Source organism: Vombatus ursinus, unplaced genomic scaffold (genome assembly GCF_900497805.2).
Source record: "Vombatus ursinus unplaced genomic scaffold, bare-nosed wombat genome assembly UNPS02014820.1, whole genome shotgun sequence".
Taxonomy (NCBI): domain Eukaryota; kingdom Metazoa; phylum Chordata; class Mammalia; order Diprotodontia; family Vombatidae; genus Vombatus; species Vombatus ursinus.
In genome coordinates, this window is record NW_020954598.1 from 17,637,010 (window position 1) to 17,645,298 (window position 8,289).

At 36.4% G+C, this 8,289-nt stretch overlaps 1 pseudogene; it reads right to left on the minus strand.

Annotated features, from left to right (window-relative positions):
* Positions 1–796: 796 nt before the first annotated feature.
* Positions 797–1,144, minus strand: LOC114024030 (annotated as a pseudogene).
* Between the last annotated feature and the right edge of the window lie 7,145 nt (positions 1,145–8,289).

Below are 8,289 nucleotides of genomic sequence, written 5' to 3' on the forward strand. Positions count from 1 at the left end.
CCTCTCTTCTTTCCTTATGCTTCCACTGCCCTCTTATTTTTATTCAACACCCCCCCCCAATTGCACCCAAGGCTACTACTACCCCCCTGGATTTTTCCAGCACCTCCCCAGGGGGCATTATCACCCACTTCGGGAACCTATGAAACCATTATTCAGAGAATGAGGTCCACAAGTTTCACCAGACTTCTAGAGGGACAGTGTCCATGAAAGAAGCCTAAGAATCTTTCCCCTTTCCCCCAAAGTATGCAGCTAAGAAACAAGTCAATATTCACCTGGAGCCTTTTGATCAGAATGTTATACATGAGGCTGTCTTGTACCAATGAGATGGGTCAACAGGTCATTACAAGGAGCTAGAATAGGCCATAACATTAGTTCACAAGGTAGTTGTGAAAAAATCACTTTATAAACTACTACTATTATTGCACAGTTCAATTGGGTTAAGCAGAGAGGCAACATACAACTCTTATTAATATGTTAAACTCTAAGAAATCAGTCTAACGAGTATAACTCTGAATCTGGAACATACCTGACCACATGTAATTTGTGTTTCATGCTATCCTGGATCAACACAGAATCTGCATTTTAACTAGCTTACGGAGACTGTGTGAAGCTGAAAACACACTATCGATGAGAGGTTTCAGAAAGATCTTATGTTGGGGGACCTGGATTTGAACTCTACCCTTGCTATTTCCCAGCTATTTGACTCTGAGAAAGGAATTTATCTTCTCTGGGCCTCAGTTACCTCTACTGGTTTTTTTTTTGAGTTAAACTTTTTCTTTAATGTTACAAAAAATATTTAGTCAAACAGACCAAAGCTCATGTCATCATCAGGCTCCTTGGATTCTTCTTTTTTTGCTTCCTCTTTCTTCTTCTCCTCAGCTGGGGAAGCTATGCTAGCAGGAGCCATCCCTCCAGCAGGGGCAGCACCACCAGCTGGTAGGGCAGGTCCACCAACTCCTACATTGCAGATGAGACTTGCAATGTTGACATTGAACAAGGCCTTTGCAAATAATACTGGCCAGAACGGTTCAACATTTACACCTGCTGCTTTAATGAGGGCGTTGATTTTATCCTCCATGACTGTAACATCATCGTCGTGAAAGATGAAGGCAGAGTAGATGCAAGCGAGCTCAGAGATGGCCATTTCAGAAGAAGGATAAGGAGAGATTTGTTTGTGGTGGTGCTAGTCACTAGATGAAGTGAGGGATCACCCTAATGCGGCCTTAGCTTCCAAAGAAGAAGCAAGCACCTTACAGACAACTGAAGAGAAAGATACCTCAACTGTTAAAAGAGGGTATTGAATGTGGCAAAATTGTCATACTTCTTTCCCAATGAGTCTGTCACTATGACTCCTTAATTTGGTGGAGTGGATAAAGCGTTAGACACGAAGAAAGAGAGAAACATGTCCAAATCTAGCTTCATACATACTTGTTGCTATGTGACCAGACAGACACCAAAGGTGGATGAGCAGCCCTGAAAAGGGCTTGGCAAGCCCTCACAGCAGAGTTGAATGCCCCATACATCCTCATTCTCACTTGTGGCTCTAAGAAGCTATAGCATGTAGCGTGGCCTCATCCCAGTACAAACATCTTGGCAGATGGGCTAAAACAGGTTGTGGGTAACTGACAGGTCTAACACCATTGGTGAGTTAGGGGAATAGCTACCCAAAGCATGTGAAGACTTCCCCTGACAGAATGGGTGGATGAGAACAATTTGTTCCAACAGCCATGAAGGCAGCTGAAACAGCACTGTGCAGCACTTAGAGCTTTGGTCAGACATTGAAGATAGATACTGAGGTGACCCACTGCAACCTGGACCATCGCCAGTTGTCCTGATTTTTGTCTTGCCACTAGTCTTTGATGACTGGAAGAGAGAGTGAGCTTGATGATTTTGTATAACTCTGCCTCACCTAAATCCAATTCACTTGGAAATCTAGACACCAGCCCATGATGTTACTGATTCTCTTTGAAAATGAAAGAGGAGGGGCAGTTAATTGGATAGAGCACTGGCCCTGAAGTCAGGAGGTCCTGAGTTCAAATCCAGCCTCAGACCAAACACTTGACACTTACTAGTTGTGTGACCCTGGGCAAGTCACTTAACCCCAATTGCCTTAAAAAAAAATGAAGGATGAACAACAACAGCTATGTGACCATGGGTAAGTCACTTAATGTTTCTTAAACCTCATTTTCCTCTTTTATATAATTATAATTAAAATTAAAATATCTCTAGTAGTTGAAAATATCTCATCACCATAAAAGAAATAAAAAAAGATGTGTAAAGGATTTTTATGATAATTTTTTTGACCATCATGGATCGTAGCACCATCACACCAACTCTAATATCATAGTCCTAGATGTACTTAAAGAGAAGGTAGAAATAGCACTTTAGAGAAGAAGGCTGGGAAGACAGCTTTGATTAGATTAAGTATGGAGAAAAGAGATCCCTCCAGGTGGCAAAACAATTGTGAATATATTGAGGGCATATCTAAATGAAGAGAAGATATCCAAGGCATGGGGGAAAAAATCACAGACATTATCAACAGAAAATGTTTGAGAGAACTGACCTATATTTATTCCTTACCTTCTATATACAAATTTTATGAGATAATGTAGACATGCATCAGGGACAGCATTGATGAGGGCATTATTAGGGAATGGGCAATTTTTTTTTTAAGGAACATATCACAGTAGACTACATTTTTAGATTAAGAGAATATAAAATGGAATTATGCTTTTTTAATTATAAAAAAAAACCTTTTAAAAACAGCATCTGATTTGGCAGAGAAAAATAATTCCATAAAAGCTTTTATCCAATTAGGTGTCTGTCATACACAAAAATTATTCAAGACTTCTTGAAAGATACAGTAATAGAAATAACCTTGTTCAACTACCTTCTGATCATTGATGCATAAAATGGGGACACTAATACTTGCCAAAAATGTTTGCTATTGTCATGGAGGAATTCAGCACAGTGTCAAAGCTGAAGAAGGACTATTTAGGCATGGTGTGAGCAGATTGGAATACATAAGAAATAAGAAAGAACCAGAGCAAAAGAATTTTTTTCTTTTACATCTATTGACATAATCTTGTAGTTTGGTGGGGGAGGGAGTTTTTTTATGATTAATTAGGTAATCATTTTTTTTCATGCTTAACCATCCTTGCATATTTGATATAATTCGAATTTCATCAGAATGAATTTTGGGGGATGGAGATATGTTTCTGTAATTATTTGCTAGGATTACATTTTAAAATGTTGGATCAATATTCACTAGTGGTATAGTTCTTTTTCTTTGCTTCATCTGGTTTACATGTTATGACTGTATTGTCTCATCAAAGAAATTTTGTAGAGTTCTCTTTTTCAAATTTCAAGAAAAAATTATGAAACATTGCCTTTTTAAATTATTCTTCACACCCTTGATAGCTATAGATCCATCCGATTTAGGATGTCCCCCTCCTGTTGGCATTGCTTTTGTGGCTCTTTCAACTTCATTTTCTAAAATTGAGTTGTTGAAGATCTCTATTTTATGTTCTGTCAACTTAGATACGTCATATATTTGTTGATAATCCTTTCTTTTCTCAGTTTCACTGGAATAAGTTCAGTTAATTCTTTTTAGTTATTTTTTTTGGGTTGTGATTTTACTTTGTTCATTTTATAATGTGATTTTTTGATTTTCTTTCCCCTTATTTTTGATTAGATTACATAAGGTTGATCAGTTTTGTTAATTTTTTTTTCCAAAAAAAGAAAGACTTTAGTTTTATTTATCTATTCTAGGAGAGTCAGCATATGTATAGAAGAGTCAGGAAGAGTAGAGTTCAAGTCAATTCTATGTCATATAATGACAGTGTGTCTATACAAATCACTTGACCTCTAGGTACTCTAAGCAACCCTCTAACACTATAAGTTACAGAAAAGTTGCTACCCTGAAATGTCTCCTTACCTGGGAGTACCCAAGCCAGTAAAATCACAAGTCTAGATCCTTTATTCCATTGTCTTTTTGTTTTCTATTTTATCTATTTCTCTACTAATTTTCAAAATTTCCTCTTTTGTTTGTTTTTATTTGTTTTCTAAGTTTCTAATTGCGTATTCATTTATTTAATTTTTAATTTTCTATTTTGCAAATGTATATTTTTAAACATATAATTTTTCCTCAAATGATTGCTTTCTTTTTTAAAATATCTATTTTTTTCCTCCTTCCCAGCTCCAGAGGAGAGAAAAAAAAAAGAAAACTTCTGTAACAAATATTGGTTATTCATCCTTTGTTTAGAAGAGGACCAATGATATCACAGGGTGATGTCTTGACTTACTCTTGAATTGGATTTAAGTGAGACAATGTTGCACAAAGTCATCAGTCTCTCAGATTCCAGAGTCAACAAAGTCCAGTGGCAAGACAAAAGTCAAGATGCCCAGAGATGGCCTAGGATGCAAAGGATGACCTTGGTATCTTTAATGTCTGACCAAACTCTAAGCGTTCTATAGTACCTGCTTCAGCAGATTGAAACAAGTTGTTTTCATCCATCCATTCTTCTGGGTGAAGTCTTCACCCAGATGGGGTAGATATCCCCTTAACTCACTGATGAATTTGAGGCCTGTCAGTTACCCTCAACCAGGGTTAGCCTGTCTGCCAAGATGGTTTTACTGTGGCATGGCTGCTTGCACAGTATAGCTTATTGGAGCCACAGGTGAGAGTTGAGTGAAAGATGGACACCAAAAGTGAATAAGCAGTCCTGAAAAGGGATTGGCAAGCCCTCATACCAGAGGTGCTAATACTCTTTGCATACCCCAAACACTCCTATAACAAATATACATAGCAAAGCAAAACAAACTCTCATAAAGGACATGCAAAAAATGTGTCTCATTTTGCTTATTAGTCCATTAGCTCTCTGTCAGAAAGCAGGTAGTATTCTTCATTATCAGTACTCTGGAATCATGAATGATCATTGCATCAAATTGAGTTCTTCAGTATTTCAAAATTGTTTGATTTCACAATATTGATATCATAATATAAATTCTTCTCCTTTTTCTCACTTCACTTTGTATCTATCCAAACAATTATTTCCAAGTTTCTCTGAAATGATATCTTTTCTTCCTTGTCCAAATACCTCTGTAGCCTATTTAACCCAGAAAATCACTTTTAAGTAAGGCCCTTTCCCTTCCTTCCTTTGGTGAATTCCTCTCAGAGTTTCCATTTTGTGAAGGGGACTCCAACTATGCCTATTGTGAGTTCACTGTGAAAACAAACAAACAACCAAACATCTGATTCAGTACAGCAAAATGCCTTAAAGGCTTTCTTCCAACAAGGAATCTCCAATTCATGTCAAAATCACACCCTGAAAGATGTAAGGATGATTTTCCCTTTGGTGATTAGGATCAAGCAAAGAATAAAATAAGTTGACATGTTCACTGAAGGTGTTTATCTTTGTTATAGATGACAACCACCACAGAGTTCAATAGTGATTCCCCATAGATGGTAAGGCTCTTCAGATGCTCCCGTTTGCAAATGACACTACTGTCACTGCATCAAACCCAAGACCATTTTGGAGCCTCCTAAAAGAGGTCCATCATCCCTAAAGACTTTTAACTATTATTCACCCAAGAAAAAAAATCTCCTCTTTTCACCCTTCTTTCTCTTCTTATCCATTCACCACATACCACTGTGCTAGATGAATCCAATATTCTTCAGGACCTCTCTCCTGATTTATACTTATCATTAGCTGTACTGACAGTCAAAGTGAAAGGTTGAATTAACTATACAGTTGATTATACACTAAAATAATAAGCATTTGCCCTATGTAGCTGGACCATTTTATTTACCTTACTTCCAAATAGTTTCTCTGTTTAAAATTTAAAAAAAAGACTTGTTTGAGATCCCTAGAGAATATTCCTTCCTAACTTGAGTCAGTAAATGAATACCCATCAGTAGTTAAATATCTAGCACAATGATTGGAGCCAATAACAGGTACCCATAGTACGAATAATGAAACAGTTCCAAATAATTCAGGTCAATAATCTGCTTTCCTGGGAATTACCTTGATAACACCTTTGTTTTCTTCCTTAATTCTATTTACTTGTAAAGAGCAATTGCAAGAATAAGAATGTCTTTCTAAACTCAATTTGGTATGCAAATAGCTGATTTATGCAATTACCCAATATGCAATTATAAGGAACAGCAATGAGTGGATTCTAATTGGACCAGATCCACACCACCTGATTCTTATAAACATAAATACATTGGAGCGTTAAGTAATATGCAATTAAATAGAGTACAAGCTAGTCTCTCTAGGCAAGTCTGCCTACCCACCTTTTATCTTGTTTCTGTATCAACTATGGTGAATCAGAAAGAGGTGGAGTGAGGCAATCAAAAAGGAGTATAGATACAGTTGGGTCTGAGCTGATGGGATTTTTGTGATTCATAGAGCTAAATACTAAATTAAGAGCTGGTTGTTCTAAAGGCAAAAACATCAAGGACTTCACTGTACTTTGGAGGGCATTAGCTTCACTAGATTCCACCATGCCTGCTGGGTCATTATTAACTGGGCAAGGAACAGTTTAGAACTCTAAGTGGTAGCATTTACTTCCTTGGTGATGAAGTGTTGATAAATAAGTATGAAAACATCTTTATTACTATGGCTTGTTAATCTTTGAAATAAATAGTTTATTTCTTCTCTAGTAAATCAATGTGAATTGGGCTGGTACTCTTATCTTTTACTAAGCATTAAATAGTAAATTTGTAAGAAAGAGCTAAGTTTCTTGAGGGCAAGGACCCTTCTTATATCCCTTTTTATTCCCTGAAATGCTTACATGTAAAATAAACATCTGGCATGAGCTCCTTCCCTAACTTTCCCTGATCATTCCCATTCTTTTTCCTCATAACCTTTTCCCCAAGGTCAACCAAGAAGTCAAACAAGAAGTATTCAGTGAGCGCCTACTATATTTTGGGCACTGTAATAGGGTTGTGCGGGAATACATGAATATCTAAGTATTCTTCTACCACAACTTGTTTTCTTTGTTAGTTGCTTTTTAATATTTGTGTATGTGACTTCCAGATGCATTTTCACAGGATCAATACATTGCACAGTGCCTTATGTAGCACTTATTTAAACTATTGAACTGTTACATTTTTGTCTTTGCATCTCTAGTGCCTTACATGTAGTAGATTTATTGCATTATGGTCCAAAAAGAGTGCATTTAGTATTTCTGCTTTTCTGTATTTGTTTTTGTTTGTTTGTTTGTTTTTATGTCCTAATATCTGTTCAGTTTTTGTGAAGATACCATATACAGCTAAAAAAAAAGGTATATTTTTCTCTTACCATTCAATTTTCTCCAGAGATCTATCATACCTAATTTTTCTAAAATTTCATTCATCTTCTTAACTTCTTATTTATTTTATGGCTAGATTTATCTAGTTCTGTGAGGGATAAATTGAGGTTCCTAACTAATATAGTTTTATTGTCTATTTCCTTCTGTAATTCATTTAACTTTTCCTTTAAGAATTTGGATGTTAGTGTTTAATGTTGATGTTATTTCATTGTCTATGGTACCTTTTGGCAAAATTTAGTTTTCCTGATTATCTTTTTAATTAGGTCCATTTTTTATTTTGCTTTGTCTGAGATAACTATTACTACCCTTGCCTATTTTACTTCAGCTGAAGCATAATAAATTCTGCTCCAGCCCCTTATTTTAACTTTGTGTGTGTGTCTCTGTTTCATACTGTGTTGGTATCCTGTTACTTGTATCTGTTTCACGTGTGTCTCTTGTAAACAACATATTATTAGATTCTGGTTTCTAATCCATTCTGCTATCAGCTTGTTTTATGGGTGAGTTCATCCCATTCATATCCAGTTATGATTGTTGGGTATTTTCCTCCATCTTATTCTCTTCTGTTTATCCTTTTTTTTTTAATAAACTGTCCGTCCCCAAAAGCCTGTTTTGCTTCTGACCACTGTCTCCCTTAATCTGCCTTCCCTCATGTCACCCTCCTGCCTTTCTGTTAACCCCTTCCTCTCCTACTTCCTGGATTTCTGTACCCAACTGAGTATGCATATGTGTTCTTCTTTCTTTGAACCAATTCAGATAAGAGTAAGGTTCAAATATTGCCAGTTTCCCTGCTCCCATTTCCCCCTCCACTGTCAAAACTCTTCTTTGTGCACCTCTTTCATATGAGATAATTTTCTTCATTCTTCCTTTCCAAGTAGTAGGTTCTTAATAAATGTTTTTTTCAAATCCAAGAAACATTTATTAATCACTTTCTATATATAAGGCATTCTAGGTGCTGAGGCTACAAAGACAAAC